Raw genomic sequence first — 22,283 nt, forward strand, 5'->3', positions numbered from 1 at the left:
GGCTATTAAAGAGGACGTAAGCCCCATGATCAATGACATCATCAATGCCTCACTTCAATCTGGAGAAGTCCCCAATGCGTGGAAAACGGCCATTGTAAAGCCACTACAAAAAAAGGCTTTACATGATCCCTCTGTCCTAACAAACCTACGACCGATCTCCCAACTCCCTGCACTGTGTAAATGCACTGAAACCCTGGTCAACAGACAATTAACAACGTTCTTGGAAACAAATAACATCCTACACCCCAACCAGGCTGGTTTCAGAGCTAACCACTCTACCGAATCAGCTCTGTTATCCACCACAGAAACCATAAGAACTGCACTAGACCAGGGGGGCAAGGCTGTCCTTGTCCTCCTTGACTTATCGGCAGCTTTCGACACGGTGTCCCACACCATCTTATTACATCGCCTAGCTGAGGCGGGTATAGGGGGCACCGTGTTGAACTGGTTCACAAACTTTTTGTTAAACAGAAAACAAATCGTCAGGTTAGGACAATTCTATTTAAAGGAGAAGGAGATTGGCTCAGGGGTACCTCAGGGCTCTAGTCTGAGCCCTACCTTATTTAATTTGTACATGGCTCCCCTGATCAATCTAATTGCGTCCTTCAACGTGAATACGGTCGCATACGCCGACGACACCCAACTGGTCCTGACTCTGGATGAAGATACAGCTAAAGCAGAACGAGACCTAAAAGAGTGTCTGACGGCGACCTTTAAGTGGATGCACAAAAATCATCTGAAATGCAACTCTGCAAAGACAGAGATCCTTCCATTTGGGAAAAATAATTTATTTTCCCCACTCACCTGTTGGCCTCCCGATACCATCAATGCCACTCGAAACCTGGGCATTAAATTTGACAATCTGCTCTCTTTTAAGCAACAATCCAAAGAAATAGCAGCTGTCTGCTTTAACATCATGAAAGGACTACGCACATTTTTTGACTATCTACCATTGCCCGCCCGCCGAACAGTAGCAGTTGCTTTAATAACATCCAAAATTGACTACTGTAATAGTCTGTATGCAGGGGTAACGATTCAAAATTCGGCAGCGAGACTGGTCCTAAGATTGCCTAGAAGATCATCAGCATCAGCCGCCCTGAACAAGCTGCACTGGCTTCCTATTCAGAAGCAGATCTTATTTAAAATCATTGTGATCACATTCAGGTGTTTTCACAAACGGGGCCCAAAGTACCTAAATAACAGATTTCATAGGTATCATCCCTCGAGAGAACTCAGATCAGCCACAGCCAATCTGATGACTGTCCCCAAGTTTAAACTTGCCACCAAGGGGGGAAAATCACTGGCAGTTCTTGGGGCCAAGGCCTGGAACACACTCCCCACAGACCTCCGTCTAATATCATCAGAACAGACTTTCAAAAAATCCTTAAAAACCTGGATCTACTGACTCTCAGAATCAAAATGTAAAACTCTGGTCTAATTATACTCAAACAACCCAAATGCAGTCGAAACACCGTACAACCTGTCAGCAATGAAGACAAAGCGCCAGGATGCTCCCTGGAGTGACAGAGCGCCATATAATAACCACCAAACATCAAACATCAAACATCAAACAGTGGAACCGCTGCCTAACCATCCGACTACCTGCCTTTGTTGCTCCTGTTGCTCCTGCTGCTGTAGTACATGCTGATTTCGTGGTAACACTCTGCAGGGAGCAGAGAGAGTGGGCAGCAGATTTTGAGAGGCAGAGAAGCAGTGGCCGCTGCAGCCGTGGAAGCAGCAAACCCCTAACAAAGAAGGAGCAGAGAGCAGGGCTGCAGGGCTAGCTAGGAGCAGGACCAGGATCAGACCATCGCTCCTATCAACATTTTACTTCGTTTTCATGTCGCGTGCCATCTAGTACTAGGGCCACAAGGAGCTACAAGGTGCCATAAGGGGTCACAAGGGGGCATATAGTAACTAAATTACAACAATCTATAAACTACAAACTGCGCAGCTACAGAAGCGGGGAGGTTATAGGATTTGAGAGGTGAGCCAGGCAACCAGAAACTCCTTCCTTTTCATCCCTCCTCTCTCTTCTCTCCTCTCTCCTACTCCTGCCCCTTCTCAGCTTGATTAAGATAATCAACATAACTTTTAAGACTAAGCTTGAGAGACTGAGAGCCCAAGCCTCCAGACTTGTATGCTCACTGCAGCAGACCCACACTGCTCAGCACTGTTCATTTGATCCTCTGAGTTCTGAAGCCCCTGCGGCAGTGCATTTATAACTCAGTGCCAAGCATTTAAACCTCAACCATCAAAGCAATTCCCTTTTTACTCCAATTTCAATTTTAATTCACAGTCAAACTCTTGACATAATAGAAGGCAACGAGGTCAAGTCGACTTAAGCCAGGCAGCAAGATAGTCTCGGAGAATATTGGTTAGGAAAAAAGACGCATAGACAGGCAGACAAGTAGCCCGTTCAGTCTATCAGAATGCGATCGGGTAAAGAATGGCGGAGCATCGCCAGCGTAATCAGCAATCGGAAAAAGAAGAACAAGGTTCTCAAAGTACCTGGTAACCAACCAGGCAACGTACCATCCAGCAACGTGGAGCATTCAGCAGCAGTAGGCACAACGGCCTACGCAGTCTTAGATCATACACCAATGTTGATAAAACTAAACATTGGCTCTCCACCACCTGAGAAAGCACAAAAATCCAGTTATCAACCCAAAATTTATTCTAAGTTCTTCTTCGTAAAAGATGCCGTGCTCTATTAAATCACGCTAATGAAATACAGCGGGGACTTCCCTCTCCCCTAAGTCCAGGAAAACAAACAACGCAACCAACCGAAGGGATAAGGAGAAGAACAGTCTTAAGAACAACCCCAGACTTAAGAACAACCCCAAAAAGTCCACCACCAAAGCTGACCCAGGAAGACACCATCGAGAGACGACAGGGACAGTAGAGCCTGCACATAGCAGCAACTAACTTCGAAGGTGTTGAAGGTAGCAGAGGTGTCAGAGGTGTTGGCGAATTCGAATTCAATGGCGGGGACTAAAGCAATTACAGCTTTGCCCTCAATGAAGACCACTCTAACAACAGTATTGAAGGAGAGAATTTGGAAACAAGGGAATCTAGGCAATCCTGGGGTACCCCACTCCTTAGTGGGCCCCCAGTGACAGTGAGAGTTCCTTTAGAACCTTCAATCGCAATCAGGACGGCTCCACAAGCAAAGGAAGAAATAGCGATACAACATCCTGGAATGTCCAAATCGTCAGCCTGCTCTAACATACCTTTGGAGCATAAAATGGCTAACATCACGATAGCAGAATTGCTAACAGATTTCGAGGAAGACAAGGTTGACAAAAAAAGTATTGAGGAATTGTCCCCCGCCCACACAAGACTGGACTCCAGCCCACAGCACCCCCAAGACCTCCAGGACCCGGAAAAAGACTTAGTGAGCACCACCACCTCAGGCCAAATTTCAGAAGGACATCTATTAATCTCAACGCCAATGCGTTCCAGCAGTGACCGGGAGGAAATCCCAGATAATCACGAGAAGACCTATTGCCATCATTGTAATGAAAAATCTTCTCTCACAACGAAAGAATGGGGAAAGCTGTTCAATACATACATCCTGGAAATAAGAGACAAACCGCTCCTTACTGAGGAGTCCGCTACAAAACAGAACATAGAGGAAACACCAACAGAACAGAACAAGTTCTGGGAGTCCCTATTAAATACTATGCAATTATCCACAAAAGCTATGGAATACTAGTCGGATAAGATGGATATCCAGCTAGCGCTTCTTAACTGCCTAGCAACAAAAGTTGCAAGCATAAACAATAAACTCTTGGAACTGAGCAATTTGATCAAAATAGTTCAATCCGAAACAACAATAAAACCCCCAAGTTGTGCATGCTTCTCAATAGTTGACAAAATTGCCATGTTGCAAACAGTAATGTGAGATCTCTTAATTGAAATAAAGGAAGCAAATAACACCAAAAACAACAATGGAATTCAAAAAGACGATCCTAAAGGAGAAGGAAGAGGAGAGGGTATTACTCCAGGGAAGGAATCTTACAACAATCTGCCCAGAGTTATTGAACTACCCCAAAGCTATCAAGGGAAGTAAGCACACAAACGCATTGCCCATGGAAGGAAAAAATGAGAACTTTGGACAGGAAAAAGCAAGCGTAGATACGCCACAAACAACACCAAAGCAACAAGGAAATCCTGAGAGTTCGAATCAAAAAGAACTCAAGGAAAATCACCGAAAAGATGAGCAGAACTTGCGCATCCCCATTGAGTCTTCAAGTAAGCCTGAAGACGACGACACACAGCTATTCAAAATGCAATCTTCAAAACGACGACGCAAAATGATAAGAAAAGGGAGGAATAAAACAACCTCCATTCTTTCTTTCTTCCAAAGGGATCTCCAGAACTTAGCAGCCTCAAAGAATCTCCATTTCAACAAGGGAAAATAACTACCTCTAACGATCCTTCACAAGAGGGTCCTGAAGATAAAGAAAGACCACCCTTACATGAAAGCCAAGTGACCCTAACGGAAAGTGAGTCCAAACAAACTGAACATCTTCCGACAACTGCACAGGGTAAAGTAAAGGATGATGAAGCAACGAGTAGTAACTACAAAAAGGAAGTGGGGAAAAAAGTCAGGAAAGACAATACAATTCAAACAATAATAACCCCAACTGCCCACGTTATACCGGGCACGGAAAAGACAAAAATTACAAAAACGACAACGCAGGATCCTACAGTCGAAATAGCTGCAAAATTGCAGGCTGATGAGGCTAATCCCATTTTTATACAGGAATACGGAAATGAGGCCGACGTTGACCCCCAGCCACTTAGATACACACAGGAGTGGGAAACACAGTCAAGAAAAGAAACACCCCAAGAAATCACAGGGCGGAAAGAATCAAAAACTATTTTATTTATCCCAGAGTTTAAATCCAAAGGCCGGGGAGACGTCCTAAATAGAGGCAACATTCTCAGAGTGCTAACCTCTATTAACAATCTAGCTGGCGTTGTCACTCAAGATCTGGATTCTGTAGAATTCGTGCAACTCAATCACCTATCAGAGCAAAAAATATCAAAACCACTTGGACGACAGGGGAGACAGCGGAGAAGATTCTAAAAGAAAAGTGCCAACTAGAAGCATGGGGGATCCGCATAAAACCACAGTATAATGTTGGCTACACAGAACCACTACTTCAAAAGGACGAAGACCATAACTGGGACCCCTTCAAAAGAATTCGGACCGGTGGATCTACGAAATCAGTGCTGAAAGAGGCTTGGAGCACCACAGTAGAAGCTAGGGACAGCACTAGCCCACGCAATCGAGGAAATAACGAGAATATAACATCAGAAGTCTGGTCCTAGCTAGCAAAAACCATCAATAACAGGCGCCCTGACCAATGACAGACTATTAAGCAAGGAGAAGACACCCCGCAACTAAAAATATGCTCCTGGAATATAAATGGAGTAGAGTAAAAAACATGCTTACAGAACTACTAACGTACCTTCAACAGTACAACCTAATCCTACTTCAAGAAACTTGGGTGGCAGAACCGCTCCACCTTCAAGGCTACAAATCATATCACCTACCAGCTAGTAGAAGCTTGATGTATGGATGTCTGAAAGGTGGTTTAACCACATATTCCTCAATAAAAACAGTAAGCTCACCTAAAGACCTGACGATGAAATACACATCTAATTATGGGATCAATGCAATTCAGATGGAGATAGGAGAACCCAAGAAAATTAGACAACAAGTGGTATTGGTAAATACCTATATTCACCCCGAGAGAAAAAAATAGGCGCATGACAGTAGCAAAGTATTAATGACACCGCAAAGTATTAATGACACCACATTATATAATCTCAGGAGACTTCAACATGTCCCTCTCCGGGAAAAGCGGTAATGATAACTCAGCTTAAGAACAACTACTAGAATGGGGGTTCTCACCGCTGGATGAAAGTAAGTGGGGTAAACAAACTAAGGTATCTAAATCTCTACTGATGGAACTAACTAGTCTGGGGCTGATAGCTTTAAACGGCAGACATCCGGGTGATTGCTCACAAGCAGCAACTTACCACAACACGGTGGCAACCTCAGCAATAGACTATACCTTCATATCTCTCTCAATTCTGAACCTAGCAAGCGGGTTTAAAACTGGAGTAATGGACTGTAGCGATCATTTGCCACAAGAGCTCAAACTGGAGGTTCAGGGTACAGCGCAAACCTTCTCAACTGAAAATCAGGATTTAGCAGTAACCTCAAACCAAAAGAGAATAAAATATAAAATAAAGAATCTGGAAAAATTTGAGGAGATTTCAAAAAATTGCTGGGAAGAAAATAACACGAATGAAGGAGATAATATTAAGGCCTGGGAGAAGTTCTTTAAAATCCTCAGTTCAGCTAATGCTAAATTAAACGCAGTAGTAACCATAAGCGGAACTGAGAACCATCCAAGTCTACCCAGTGGAAACAAGAGCGAACAAATAAAGAACCCTCTAACAAACCAAGCCCATGACCTGAGGTAAATAAAAAGGGAAATCAACAGATTAATTCGCAAATTGCATCAGAGAGGCCCCGATATCAGCTTACAGGTTGAACTAAGGAAGCTAAAGTGTAGAAAGAACAAAATTGCTTGGCAAATAAGACATGAATCTACAGAGAAGACATGGGCCAAACTGCTATACAACATCAAATCTATCAACAGCACAAGATTCTGGCGCACAGTGAACAACTTAGACAACGCAAGGGCTTATGAAATAAACTCACAGATAACAGAAGAAGATTGGATAAAGTACCTGCAGCATAATTTTAACAAAAACACAGACGAAATTACCCAAGGCATTACGGCCTTCGACTACGATCTCTAATCACGGAAAAACTTAGGAGAAGAAAGCCTCATGTTACTCACAATCAAACAGATCAAAAATCGAATTTCTAAGGGCAAGAAAGAGGGTGCCCCGGGGCCTAATGGAATTCCTCAAAGTCTATATAAACAAGATCCAGACTACTGGGCCGAACAACTTTGTCCCCTTTTTAAAAACGTTCTGGATGGGGGGACAATCACAAACTCCTGGAAAGGATCTATTATTTCCCCTATTTTCAAAAAAGGAAGTAAAAGTCAAGCAAAGAATTACAGGTTAATAGCCCTAATTGACATAGACGCAAAATACTTTGCAGGTCTATTACTGGAAGAACTCACAGAATGGGCATCAACAAGATGATTAATTCCTATTAATCAAACAGGCTTTCAAAGAAATACAGGGACAACGACTAACATTCTTGCTCTCTCTTTATTAATTGACGCCTCAGTAAAAATCACGAGGCCACTATTTGTCTGTTGTATTGACTATGCGTCTGCTTTTGACAGCATCGAAAGGGGCAAACTTTGGTCCAAGCTATCAGACTATAAAATTGCCCACTACTTTTGAACCAACTAATTGCACTTCATTCCAACACGTGGATTCAAATAAAACTAGGAACTGGTAACATCCTGTCGAGGAAAATAACAACCACCAAGGGGCAGGAGCAGGGATGTTTTCTTGCCCCGATTCAGTTCAACCTCTTCCTGTCTGATCTGTCAGCAGAGCTTGACAACTGCATCCACCATGCCCCAAATCTAGGAGGCTTAACAATAACAAACCTGCTGTATGCACACAGTTTAATATTGATCAGTCGAAGTCCAGTTGGCCTTCAGCACCTTATAAATACCAGAAGCAACTTTTCAGACAGAAATGGGCTAATGATCAACTTGGAGAAGTCAAAAGCGATGATCATAAATCAAAGGAAACAAGGGCATCGACGCTGGGAACTTCAGGGCAAACTTTTGGAGGTGGTCGATGAGTACAAGTATCTGGGTATCACTTTTGGCAGAAAGGGTTTCTTTGGACAACACAAATCGACTATTAGAACAAGAGGAACTGCACTGGCAGTAGCACTGAAAGAATTAAGCACAAAATAACAGGTCCTGATCTAGCACCCCACCTAGAAGTCTTTCGAGCAAAATTGCTTCCTACCATCACCTACGGAAGCGAATGCATGAGAGGAAGAGACAAAACAGTTCTGGATAAAGCAGTGTTGAAATCAATTCGACTAATTTTTAACCTCCCTGTTAGACCTGGCACCTTGGCGTGAGTTTCCCTTCCACTTTTTGCTGGTGTGCCTCCGATGTTTTGCTGGTTTTCCGATACTCAGGGCACTGCGCCACGGCCGACCCGTGCCACAGTGCAAGTGCTCCCTACTGTAAATTGTACATGTGATTAGTATCCATGATTGGTTCATTGGATTTACTGTTAGTCCCTAGTAAAGTGCACTAGGAGTGCCAGGGCTTGTAGATGCCAATACTGCTAGTGGGCCTGCAGCGCTGGTTGCGCCACCCACAGAAGCAGCCGTAAGATGTGTCTGGGGACTGCCACCGCAGAACCCGCGTGCAGTCTCGTACTGTCATGCTGGCTGGGCAAGTGGCTGGGCAAGTGCAACCACTTGCCAGCCCCTGAACAGGTACCATCCCAATCTGGAGGTAAGCGTATGTATGCGGTATGACCACAAACAAAATAGGAATGACGGATAGCTTTAAAGGACGATTTGCCATGATCACTGAATTCGACCACAGTAGTACATTTACTATGACCTAAGTGTACTGAACCTTTCTTCCTGACACATAATTCACCAGTGACTGGTAATACTGACATAGCGGGCAGAACTGGTGCAGCTTCGGATTCAACAGTAAGAATCATAAGGTTAATTGTGTAGTTACTTAATCCATATACTTCATTTTCTAGATCAGTTCCTATTCTAGTGGGGAGTCCCTCCTTATCAGGGTAACAGACATCGAGCAGAACTAAGTTCAAGTTTCCCCAAACCCAGCTCCCTTCGAAAACAGCAATATCAGGATCTAAGGAATTAATTATTTTAAACCCTGCACCACAGGAGCCGTTGTGAGTGAACGGGTACGGAAAGAGGGGCAGAGCTCCCTTGTAATTCTGGTAGGGAGGGAGTCGGCCACATATCCAACAATTTGTAGCATTATTAGTCTGATGGGAATGATGTAGCATACTAATGAATGTGTTGTTGCGCAGCGCAAGTCTGTAAGAAAGTTCATGTGGAGGTAACTCACTAAAAGAATGTTCAGCAGAAACATTGTAAGCAGATTGTTCACGCTTGAAAATAGGGCAATAGATAGGAAGTAGTATACTTGCAACAATAATCAGAAGACTTAGAAAAAACATGATTAACAATGTCACTATACAGTGACTACGCAGTGATTTGCAGTATGTACGTTTCTTGAATTGTCTCTCTCTCTCTCTATCTCGATCTAGGGGATACATGTCAGAAACTATTTAACCGATTCACCTAGGGGAGGACTTAAACAATTAAACTGTCTGACTTGCTAGATCGGAGCTTTAATCGATACTCTTCTTGGGGAGTTTTCTCTCGTTCAGAAACTTTAAAGTCATTAGGCTCGATACAGTCTTTGGAAGGGGTAGACGAGCCTGGGTCTGGTTTCAGTTCATTGCATAGTTTAATATGGCTCGTGTGGATCCACCCCTTTCTGCCCTCCACTTTCACTGCTGTCCTCGTAGTAAGAAAGACGGTCTTCGGTTCTTTCCAGCGGGGCTCCAGCGGACTTTTCCTGTCAAAGTTCCTTATTAACACCAGGTCGCCAGGATGGACATCATGCGGCTTTACATCAGTGTTGTCAGGGAAGGCTGCGGCAACCTGTGAACGACATGATTGGAGTGCAGACATCAAGGAGGCAAGGTAATCTGTCAACATATTGCAATCAACATCAGTAATTTTCTTAGGAATGGGCGTCCCCCACATATTCGGTGGTCTACCAAAGACCACTTCGTACGGGGATAGTCCTGATCTCGAGTGGGCAACCATTCTCATATAGAACAATGCCACTGGCAGGGCGACTATCCAGTCGACCCCTTTCTCTTGACATATTTTACCAAGGCGGGTCTTTAATGTCTGATTATGCCTCTCTACAAGGCCTGCGGCTTCGAGATGTCGGACACAATGGAATTTCCATTGATATCCTAGCAGCAAGGAAACTTGCTTCATTAATTCGGATGAGAATGGCTGACCGTTATCTGAGTACACGACACGAGGCATGCCGTACCGTGGGAAGAATTCACGAACCAGCTGCCTGGCAGTGGTCGGAGCAGTGTAATCTGGGACTGGATATGCTTCGGTCCAACGGGAAAGTGCACAAACAATTACGAGGACATATTTGAATCCTCGACAACGGTCCATCTGGATATAATCCATCTGGAGGACTTCAAAAGGGTGATCGGGAGGATGAAATCCACCTTGCTCTACAGGGACGCTTTTACCTGGATTGAACTGACAACAGATCATGCAAGTACGCACTTTCTGTTTTGCTGCTGCTCGTAAGTGTTTATTGCTCCAAAGATTTTGTTAACTGTCTAACATCGCTTTCTCTCCTAGATGTGCTGGACTATGTGCTGTATTGATCATGACTTGAACCATAGAATCAGGGAGAAACCATGTAGATTTTCCCTTCGTCATCCAACCTTGATCTGTCTGGATCCCTCCTAGTTCAATCCATTTCTTTATTTCATCTGGGGTAGCATGTGTCTGAATATCTATTACATCTAGTGTGGGATCCCTGACTGTCATACAATTTGTCGGTCCTATTGTCTTTGTCATGTCAGTTGTCTGAGTGTGAGTCAATGCTGTATGTTTTGCTGTCTGGTCTGCCAGGTCGTTACCCTGGGAAACAGAGTCTGTAACTTTAGTATGTGCTTTACACTTCATGACGGATATGCCTGAAGGCAGATGTATTGCTTCTAACAGTGCTTGAATGAGGGGACCGTGTTGGATCTTGGCACCATGAGAGATCAGAAAGCCTCGTTCTTGCCATAACATTCCGAAGTCGTGTACAACTCCGAACGCATAACGGGAATCAGTGTATATGTTGACATTTCTGTTCTTGGCTAGTAAACAGGCTCGGGTCAGAGCAATAAGCTCTGCCGCTTGAGCGGACAATGTGTCAATACGATGTGTTTCTTTTACTTCGGTTTCAGTGGTCACTGCATACGCGGCCACTAATTCTCCTGTACTTGTTCTCATACATGAACCATCCACATAAAGTGTCAGGTCTGGATTTGTCAGTGGAACATCTGTTAAGTCTCGTCGGGGCTTTGTTACTGCATTAATGATCTCTATACAATCATGCGGGGCTGGATCTGTCATAATTGAAGGTAACAGTGTTGCGGGGCTCAGAATGCTGCAGCGTCTGATTTCTATGTGTGGCTGGAATAGCGTTAATTTGTAACCTGTCAGTCGTGCTATAGTCAAGTGCTGAGTCTGGGTTCTGTTTAAAAGGACCTCTACAGCATGTGGAACTTGTACTGTTAACTGATGGCCTAAAACAATTGAATCGCTCTGTCTGATTGCTAATGCTGTTGCTGCTACTGACTTTAAGCACGCAGGGAGTGCCTGGGCTACTGAATCCAATGTACTTGAAAAATAAGCGCAAGGCTTATGTGATCCTGCTTGGTCTTGAGTGAGGACAGACAATGCTGTGCCATCACGTTCTGTAACAAAAAGTGTAAACGGTTTACTGTAACATGGTGTCGCTAAAACTGGTGCTTGACATAATGCTTTCTTTAATTCCTCAAAGGCTTGTGTGTGTTCCTGAGTCCAAGGGAGGACAGTCGAAATCGCTGCCTCCTGTGTCGTTAACTGGATGAGTGGTTTAGCTAGAAATGCATATTGAGGAATCCATTGTCTGCAGTACGAGGTGAGGCCTATAAAGGCCCGCACTTCCTTTTGTGTCTGGGGTTGTGGCATATTTACAATTAACTGAATGCGATCGGGAGTGAGCTGTCTCCCCACTTTGGACAGCAAGTGACCCAAGTACACAACTTGCTGAACACAGAATTGTAGCTTCGAAGGAGACACCTTGTGTCCCTTGTCGGCCAGGAAATGTAAAACTGTCAGTGATGCTTGTTCACATTCGGGCTCACTTCGTGCGGTGATCAGCAGATCATCGACGTATTGCAGTAAAGCGGTGTTAACTGGCATTTGAATACAATCTAGTTGTCTTTTCAGTGCTTGACTATAGATGCTGGGGCTTTCTGTGAATCCTTGAGGTGCGCGGGAAAATTTGAAACTTCGTCCATTTAAACTGAATCCGAAGAGATATTGGCTCTCTGGATCAATAGGTACACTAAAGAAAGCGTTCTTGAGGTCAATTACAGTGAAGAACGTTGCTTCAGAATTAATAGCAGTCAATAGGGAAGAGATATCAGGGACCACAGGGTACTGTGGTACAATGCATTTATTCAGCTCTCGCAGATCAATCACCAGCCGATATACTGGCGGTGCATTGGGATCAGTACGTTTAAGAATTGGAATGATGGGTGAATTACAGATATTGGAGTCGGTCTCTACGACCACTCCTTGGGCAATGAGCTCTTCAATGATTTCCAGTAAAGCCACTACAGCATCGGGTGGTAACTTGTATTGTCTGATTCGTGGTAAAACAACTCCTGTCTTGAGTGTAACACGGTATGGTGTGATATGCATACAACCTACATCAGTTGGGCCTTTTGCCCACAAGTGATCTGGTACATTTTTCAATCTGACATCAAACTCTCGTAATACATAATGACCCTTGAAATCCCGCAGAAAGAGTCTAACTCCCTCCGGGGAACAGGATATTATAGCTCCTAGAGCCTTCAATGTTTTTATTCCTAACAGATTTTCTGGACATGATTTCGTAAGTAACAAGTCTGTAACTCGTGATAATGGACCCGCAGCCAGGGGGACTGGTTCTGATACTTCATTTACAATGGGCTGTCCTGAAAAACCAAGGGAAACATTCTGTGAGCCTGAGAGGGGTGCCCCTGGGACTTCGTCATGACTTATTGTGGTGCGGCTTGCCCCTGTGTCAATTAAAAACTTTCTGTCTTTTCCCAATACTTGGCTGTGTACATAAGGACCTTCTTGATCTACAGGAATTTCAATAAGAGGCAAACCCAACTCCCTCTCTAGGCTGTTTCATGCATATCGTTGGTAATCGGGGTAAGCAGCTTGGGCATACTGGTACATCTGTTGGGAAACTTGTTGAGTCGCGGCAATGGGCTGTGGCTGTGATACCGCTACTGTCTGTGCTGTATGAGATGAAGCATGCATAGGCTGCGTGTTCTGCATGGGCTGTACGTTCTGTGAGGTCTGTTGCTGGGCCTGATCTTGTCTTGGTGGATGCGGTCTCTCTTTAGTTTTTCCTGTTGATATGTTATGTTTCAGAACTGGACATTCATGTACGTAGTGACCTGGCTGCTTGCAATAGTTGCATGTCCCTTTAACGGGAGCTGCGGCGTGACCTGTCTGGGTCGTACCCTTTCTGTGGCCGTCGGTAGGTACCGACTGGGCTACTAGCATTTTCATTTTCGTGTCTTTCATACGTTTCTGTTCCTGATCCTGTTCTTCTCTAATTCTGTTCTGATGGTATTGTAACATTTGTAACATCAGTGATGGCGTATTTGCTTGCCATGTACTCTCAACCTTGTATATACGGTTTTTAACTGCTAACAGGGAATTCTCAACTAACTTTGAGACAAAAAGATGCGGGTACGGCTCGCTACTTGGTTTAAGACCACTATTAATAATAAAACATTTCTCGAATCTTGAATAGAAGTCACTAGTATCTTCGTCGGGTTTCTGTTTACATGCTGAAATTGCATCCCAGTCTTCCTTTCTTGTTGTCAGCAATCTTGGCAGAACCTGTACTATCAAACCTGGTAATGCTTTAGTTTTCTCCCCAAGGCCTACCCCTGGGACACGTTTGTTCTCTTCGTCTTCTATTTCTGCCCATACAATCTTTTTCTCTCCCACCTCCCATTCTTTTTCCTTTAGTTTCTCGTAGATGCCCGTGGGCAGCAGTACCTTTAACATTTTCATGATATCTTCATATGTGTAATCCCCCATTAGTAACATGTCTTTAAGCTCTCTGTGAAAACCTGCAGGGTCTTTATCATGGCACGGGACTAGTTTCTTCATTTCTAACAGTTCTAACTTGGTCAGAGGCGTGTGTACATACACACGTTTCAAGGTATGATCCTCACCCATAACTGGGTGCACTTCTCGTAAGGGGTTCTGACTTTCAATGCCATTCAGACGTTCCATATGATACATTTTTCTTTCTGGGGGCGGAGCGGGAACATATTCTGAGCTTATGAAAGTGTTATATCTATGTCGTTGTTCTAGAATTATTTGTATTAACTTGGTACTTAGGCCTCTCCATCTATCCATGAGTAGTGCTTCTAATGTTTCGTGTAAGGGACCTGGATCAGAATGTTGGTTTCTGTATTTCGGGAGGAGGTGCTGAATCATGTATACACCTGCTAATTTCTGCTCGTCTGGGGAAAGGTTCAGGAATGTCTGCGCTACGGTGTCATCATTGTATATATCCGGATTGTCAGTCCATAATATGGCTGACCGGGCTAGTTCTTGTTCATCCATAGAATTGAGTACATGGTACCCCATTCGCTCTCGGAGCCTTTTATCAGTCTCCTGGAACTGATGTTCAGGAGAATTCGGGTTTGTTAAGGCAGAGAGAAAAACTCTCTTGCTTTCTGGACGAATGCCTTTCCTAAGGTAAGTTCCCTTACCTACATACGCTATAGTATCTGTAGTCTTTTCTGGTTCTTCAGGTTCTTCTTCCCCCTCGGAGGAAGCCTTTTCTTTCTCTTCTTTGTGTATGTCTATCACTGCTTTTCTTATTTTCTTGTACATACTGGCTATGCAAGTCCCCTTGTCGTGTTTTCCTTCAGATATATTTTGACCCCACCTGTTGAGTGCATCTAATTCACCCTGATCTGTCTCAGGCCTGTCTCGTTCTCTTATTAGGCAGTTTATGAAAAAACGTAGTATCTGTGCTTGAATGTCAACTTTCTGATGCTCCATGGCATCCTTAATACTGTCAGGGTCTTTCCCAGTCTGAACAAACTGATATATTCTATCTAGGCGCTCCTTCATTCCTGCAAATAACAGCAGGAAATCAGTAGCAGATCGTAACCGTAGTGATGCCATCATCATTCTATCGTCTTTGCCGGGTACTGGATCATATCTGCAAACTGTAAGGTTTTCTTTGAGTATGTCGAGGCGGGGTGATTTGAACGTGAAAGGACTCTGCATATCCTTAAGGTTTAATCTGTGTGTTAATGGCGGGGTCCGAAGACCCCCGGTCGCACCTCCAGAGGCGGAAGCTTGGACATTATCTCTCTGTGGAGTCTGTATCTGAACTTGAATTTGTCTTTTAGTAGGGTCAGGTAGACGTGGTTTCGGTAGATCAATTTTAGGTGCGGGAGGTGGTGGAGGTGGAGGAATGGCCGATCGAACGGGAAAACCTGGTTGCAGTTGTGGCAGAATTTGGTCTGGAGGCGGGTTGACACCCCCGTCCCCGTCAGGAGGCGGGGCGCGAACAGGCAGATTGGTGTAAGCGGGTGCTACATCCTCTAGATAGGAATTCAGGAATATGTCTTTAGTGGTCCTATGAGTTACTTTAGTTGGAACCAATGGTGGCGGCAGATTTTTCGGTATTTCTGAAATGGCCTCAGGCGAACCCTCGGCCGCGAGATACATACCGTTTACGAGATTGTTTCGTGCACGGTCTACTTGCTCTGATTTTACTCGGATCCCTTCAGTAACTAATTCGTTTTCTTGGGCTTTATCTGATTCTTTAAGTCTGTCTTCTCTACGTAGTTCTTTTTCAGCACGCTTATGTGATTCCTTACGCCAAAACTCTATGGCGTCTTTCTGAGATTGTCTGGCTTTCTTTTTCCATAGTGCTTCCTCTACCTTCATGATGCACTCGGCATCCCATGGTCCGGTAACAGGCCATCTGTGTCTTTCGTCTAGATGTTTAGTATAATCGGCCCATAAATCTAGATATAATATGGCATCTATGCCATGCTTATGGTACATAAAATTTCCAGGAGTGTCCCTAGGGGGGATAGGAATTTCTTCCTCTAGTATCCCTTTCCTAGTTCCTATCTGCTTTAACTTGTTGAAAAACGGCATCTTGTTTACTCAGTACTGAATGCTCAATCCTTGCTACTTAATACTGGATACAGCTAGTTATACAAGAACACAATAATGCACATTAAAAACAGTCACACTCATACCACGACATTAATCACATGAAAAAACATTTGAGACATATATGACTACCCCCTATACCGGATGTACTGCTAAACAGCACAGATACACTGCTAAAACAGTGCAAAAACTTGAAATAACGGATGTACTGCTAAACAGCACAGATACACTGTCTAAAAACAGTGCAGACCGGACTTGTGTACCCAAACCCGTCTAGATACGTCCCAGCAATGGTACTCACCGGGAAGCACGGAAACAGAAGGCCTCGGAAAACTCGACTGGACTGGACTCGACTCGACACGTGGATACTTCGGAAAACTTCGGAAAACTGGTGGGCCTCTTGACACCTCGGACCTTGCTTCTTTCGGCTAGGCTCTGGTCGGGATCCTCCGCACTCCTCACCGCCTCGTCTGGGTGCTGATCGCAGTCTTCGTCACATCCGTGGGCCAGAGGGAGATACAGGAAATCCTGCCGGTACGCGTAGTTTCCTTCTAACTGATGGCAGGGGACAGAGCTTGCAACGCACCAACCGGCGCGTGAGGTGGGGGAGGGGTCCCTATTCGGGCGCCAAAATGTCGTAAATATTTAATTTACCGTCTTAATTTCTATGCAGGTAAGTACTTAATCAATAATAACTCAATCGGAAAGAAAGAAACAGAGTCCGTGGTGTTAGAGTTCTTAGGGGTTTTATTCCTTAAAAAGGAATCGTTCCGGAACTGGATATCAGGTTCCTGGCACCACAAAGGGTCCAGGAAGGGATAGAGCAATATTTTATTGACAATACATAGCTTATATACTTAATTTACACCATAGAAACCAATATAGGAGGCGTAACAGCTGAGAGAAGACAAGATAACAGCATCCACGTGTTACTAGTACGTAATCAGAAGGCGTGGACTAGGCGTGAACTAGAGGTGTGCGCTAGAAACGTCACAGGTAGGTGTCACATGGGGGTGGCACTAAACAGAAATGTTGCAATGTCAGCAGAAATCGGAGGCTTGGATGCGCGCGCAGCTGCATGACGTGTGATTGACGTGAAACTGGAGGGTGCAGGGGGCTTGACATTTACACTGACGGAAAGAGACAGAAGTCTGGCATGTCAGATCAGCTTGTACTTCTATCATATCTGATATCTGATGTTTGGGAACCATATTATCTGAACGGAAAAGGTCTCTGGGGCAGAAGCTATTCTATACTGACTGTGAGTGCGTGTATAAGCGCCTGAGTGTCTGCATGAGAAGCGTGGGGGCATGGGCCTTCCATGGGAGCATGGTAACAGAGGCTATGAATTACTTGCACGGAGACAGGCCGGCCCTTCGGCTCTGCAGCTGGGGAATGTTTACTTAAACTAGTAGGCAGGAATGTATTTTCGAGGAGCGGAACAGATAATTTGAAGGTTGTAGTCAGTCTTGGCAGGCAGCAGGCTGAGCTAAGCGCGGTGGGCCGCGCTGGAAGTAAGTCAGAGTTCACGGGTACAGAGACAGCCTGGGCTGAGGCTTTCAGAGTCAGAAGCCAGAAAAAGGCTCGATGGCAGAAATTCGGGGCCTACTTTGCCAGAGCTGAAAAACGTGTAAAGTACACTACAAAAAGACGTTGGCATAGCATACTTAGGAACGGACTATTCAACCCATTCAGGGTGGGTCTGAAAGAGGACATGTTAACGTTGGACGCAAATGTATTTGCGTCTTCATAGCTAGCACAGGAGGGAAGTTACATGCACTTTAAGCTGGTACATGGAGACAGTGGGGTACACGCTAGGGAACACAACTTGACCATAAAATTTATATTTCCTCAGTATCACTTTTGGCAGAAAGGGTTTCTTTGGACAACACAAATCGACTATTAGAACAAGAGGAACTGCACTGGCAGTAGCACTGAAAGAATTAAGCACAAAATAACAGGTCCTGATCTAGCACCCCACCTAGAAGTCTTTCGAGCAAAATTGCTTCCTACCATCACCTACGGAAGCGAATGCATGAGAGGAAGAGACAAAACAGTTCTGGATAAAGCAGTGTTGAAATCAATTCGACTAATTTTTAACCTCCCTGTTAGACCTGGCACCTTGGCGTGAGTTTCCCTTCCACTTTTTGCTGGTGTGCCTCCGATGTTTTGCTGGTTTTCCGATACTCAGGGCACTGCGCCACGGCCGACCCGTGCCACAGTGCAAGTGCTCCCTACTGTAAATTGTACATGTGATTAGTATCCATGATTGGTTCATTGGATTTACTGTTAGTCCCTAGTAAAGTGCACTAGGAGTGCCAGGGCTTGTAGATGCCAATACTGCTAGTGGGCCTGCAGCGCTGGTTGCGCCACCCACAGAAGCAGCCGTAAGATGTGTCTGGGGACTGCCACCGCAGAACCCGCGTGCAGTCTCGTACTGTCATGCTGGCTGGGCAAGTGCAACCACTTGCCAGCCCCTGAACCTTCCCTTGACTACATATTAGTCACCCCTATGGTAGGCCTGCGGGCAGGGTGCATTGTAGGTGTAAGGTAGGACAAGCCCTGATGTGTGTGGCCTGTCCTAGTAGTGACTTACAACTAAATTCGTATTTCACTATTGAAGGCTACCTGCTCCCGATAGGCCAGACTGAGCTGCTGGAATTATTACACCCTATGATCCCAGCAGGCTCAGGGAGCATGGTAGAGAGTCGTGTTTAGTATGCCTGAACTCAGGATGATAAAATATTTCTTTTAGGAAAGTTTATTTTAATATCCTGGGTTTGCAAATGCTACTTTCAGAAAGTTAGCATTTGCGTGCCTAACCATTTCAGCCCGCCTCTGCTGGTATGTGTATCTGACTGTCTGGGACGTGTGAGTGACAGGGCTGGGGGATGACAGGTGGTGAATGCGCAGATTACACCTTAGTGGGAGGTAGGAGTGGCTCTTGACTCTGGATCTTGCTGGGCTCTGCCACCACAATGCTGGCTCCACCCTCCTGGGGAGCAACTGATGACTCAGCCGACACCTGGCCCAGGAAGGGCGAAGCCCCATCAACAAGGTACTCTGGCTGCCCCTGTCCGCACAATGCTGGCTCCACCTCCTGTGGGGCGTCTGATGCGCCTGCCCCTCACACTGAAAGCAGAAGCCGGAGCACACCCACCAGAGTGCTCAAGGACTGAAAGTGGCTATGCAAAGGCCCCCCTGGCCTGCGAGAACAAAAGAAATACAGTATAAAAGAAGGAGCCTTGCTCCTTGTAAATTAGATCCTGTTTGGGCTACAGAAGGAACTCTACCCGACGAGAAGGACCTGGAAGGACAAGGGAGAGTCTGACTCTTGCCTGTGTTTGGTGCCTTGCTGCAGAAGGAGAGAAAAAGGAAAGACTACAAGAAGACTTTTGCTTTGAGAAACTTTGTGCCAAACTCTGCTGAAAGATCTCCAAGGGCTTGCTGCTGAACTTGCCCCCTGACCAGCGCCCCAGGACCAGTGGGCGCTACATCCTGAAGAAAGCGACTGTGTGTGCTGCTTATCGCTGCAGTACTGACAGAGGGGTCTGGGAGCGCTGGGCAAGCCTGCCACGCTCCCCGTAACCAAGGCATCGACACCCTCCCAAGCACCGTGACCGGGGCCCAAAGCAACAGCGAGAGCAACGTGAGGTCCAGCCGCCACTGGCCCGAGCACCGTGACCGCAACTGCACCGGGAGCCCGAGAGCAAAGTGAAGGAGGACCCGTCCGGTCCAAGCTCCCGAATTGACTGCGCTTTGAGCCGTCAATCCACCTGCGAAGACGGACAGCTGCCCTGTGATAACCCCCTCTGGTCGGTAGCCTGCCCGACAGCTCAGCTGTGAGCGCACAGCTGCAACCGGTACTTTGGCTGGGTACGTCCTGCACTTGGGGACCGTACTGCCACTTGCCGTCACCACACAGCCGCCGCCTCCAGGGTCGGAGCGAACGACGAGGAAAGGACCCTGCCGCCACAGAGCACCGCCGCCCCGGATGACCCGTGACCTGCCCGGCTGAGAGCCGCAGCGAACAGCGACCCCGGAAAAGCAACGCGACGTGGGACAGCTCCCCTGGAAGCCGCCCGCTCCACAAGAATTTGAAAGGTACTGTGTTGTATCCTCACGGTGCGAGCGCCCTGCAACTCGAGCTCGCACCGCGCTATCTGCTCCCAACGCGAGCCGCCTCTGAAACCGAGGCTCGCACAGCTCCTGGCCCTCGAGGCCCATGCAGAGAGCGCATTGAGGCGCTACGAGACACTGAACCTTGTCGAACCTGGGCAGAAGGCCCAAAAGATTGCTTATTGCTAAAAGAGAACTGTGGCAACCTGAACTTAAGTAAACTGGAACCGCTATTGAAAGTTTGACAACTGTATTTACAAGCCTGCTTGCAATTTATATAAAGATATATATTTTTACAAATACAGTTTGGTGTCATTGTGTGGTGGGTTGGTTGTGATGGTGTGATATTGCAAATGTTTAACCCTATGTGCCCCAAAGATTAGCCTAAGACTGCTTAAGCCACACTACCTAGAGGGTAAGCAAAGGTTGTCTGGAAGGTAACCCTCAGCCCTGACGAGGAAGAGAGAGTCCCTGCTTGTCGCTAGTGCTACACTGCGCCAACTAGAGCCTCCCCCTTCCTACATTGGACGCAGCGGTGAGGATTTTCGAATTTACATTTGCAGTGTCTATACCTTAACTTCCGACCATTGCACAGTGATTTCAGTCCAGTTACTTGGCCACAGGTTTTTTTGTAATTTTGCCGAAAGAAGATCCCTAGCAAAGAAACCATGCCGGGCACGAAGAGCCTGGATGGAGCGGAGTCCACGACCTCCGAGATGTTGGAGGTGGAGTGGGACGCCGCAAAGCTGGATAAATACACTAGAGTTGAACTGAAGTTTTTTTGCAAGAAACTCAAGGTTCCGCACGCCGGTTGTAAGAACAAGCCAGAGCTCTACAAGGCCCTGAAAGCCTGGATAGAGTCCAGAAAGGCCCCGGAGGATCAAGATGCCCTCGCGGAGAAAGATGCAACTGAGGAGCAGAATGCACTTGTGGATCTGGTGGATCTCGAAAGGCAAGACAGCGTGCACAGCTTTGGTAAAGGCCTGTCGCCAGAGGAGCTGGCAGACAGTTGGCCTTCAGCACCTTATAAATACCAGAAGCAACTTTTCAGACAGAAATGGGCTAATGATCAACTTGGAGAAGTCAAAAGCGATGATCATAAATCAAAGGAAACAAGGGCATCGACGCTGGGAACTTCAGAGCAAACTTTTGGAGGTGGTCGATGAGTACAAGTATCTGGGTATCACTTTTGGCAGAAAGGGTTTCTTTGGACAACACAAATCGACTATTAGAACAAGAGGAACTGCACTGGCAGTAGCACTGAAAGAATTAAGCACAAAATAACAGGTCCTGATCTAGCACCCCACCTAGAAGTCTTTCGAGCAAAATTGCTTCCTACCATCACCTACGGAAGCGAATGCATGAGAGGAAGAGACAAAACAGTTCTGGATAAAGCAGTGTTGAAATCAATTCGACTAATTTTTAACCTCCCCCAATACATTTCTCCAGCCCAGCTAAGTCTAGAATTTGGCCTCCAAAAACAGCAAGTAGCACGGAAGGGTGCTTATGCAAAGTGCTAGTACAAAATAAAGGGAGCAGAGAACGGTTCTATGAACTCATACTTATGGAAAGAGATTAACAAAAATAAAGACAATCCAGCTGCGGTCTACCTACACTCGGCAATAAACTATTTAGCCCTACAGGAGCTCTGGGAGATCAATGGCCCACAGAAAACCTTTAAACAATTAGTAAACAAAACAGTAAAGTTATTGTCTTTGGAAGAAGACAAATCTACCCTATACAAAAGAGCACACGGGTGGTTTGTCATTCAGAGTTACACAAAAGCCTCGCCACAAACCTACCTGGGAACAGGATTCTCAAAGATTGTGAAGGAATCATATCTGAAATTGAGGACGAGTGTTTTACCGGTCAACTAGCACCTTCCCCCTTGGCAAAGGTCAGACACAACCACAAACTGCAAAATCTGCGGTGAATTTAAAAACGATATCATCCAGTTGTTGTGGAGCTGCAGAGTCTTAGACAAAAGAGCGCACACTGCTACTAAAACCAGCCTGGAACATGAGAGGGATCGGAACCCGCAGGCAAGCACTAAAAGCACGCTTTGATGGAAGTGACATCCAACTAGAATGCAAATTGGTGAAATTTGTTA

The 22,283-nt window shown here is 45.7% G+C and overlaps 1 protein-coding gene across 1 annotated transcript in view; it reads left to right on the top strand.

The window, feature by feature from the left end:
• The window catches only part of LOC147709124 (uncharacterized), a 3,078,084-nt gene that overhangs the window by 2,861,541 nt on the left and 194,260 nt on the right, over positions 1-22,283 (top strand). The gene's annotated exons all lie outside the window — the stretch shown is intronic.

Source organism: Lissotriton vulgaris, chromosome 6, assembly GCF_964263255.1.
Source record: "Lissotriton vulgaris chromosome 6, aLisVul1.2, whole genome shotgun sequence".
Classification (NCBI taxonomy): domain Eukaryota; kingdom Metazoa; phylum Chordata; class Amphibia; order Caudata; family Salamandridae; genus Lissotriton; species Lissotriton vulgaris.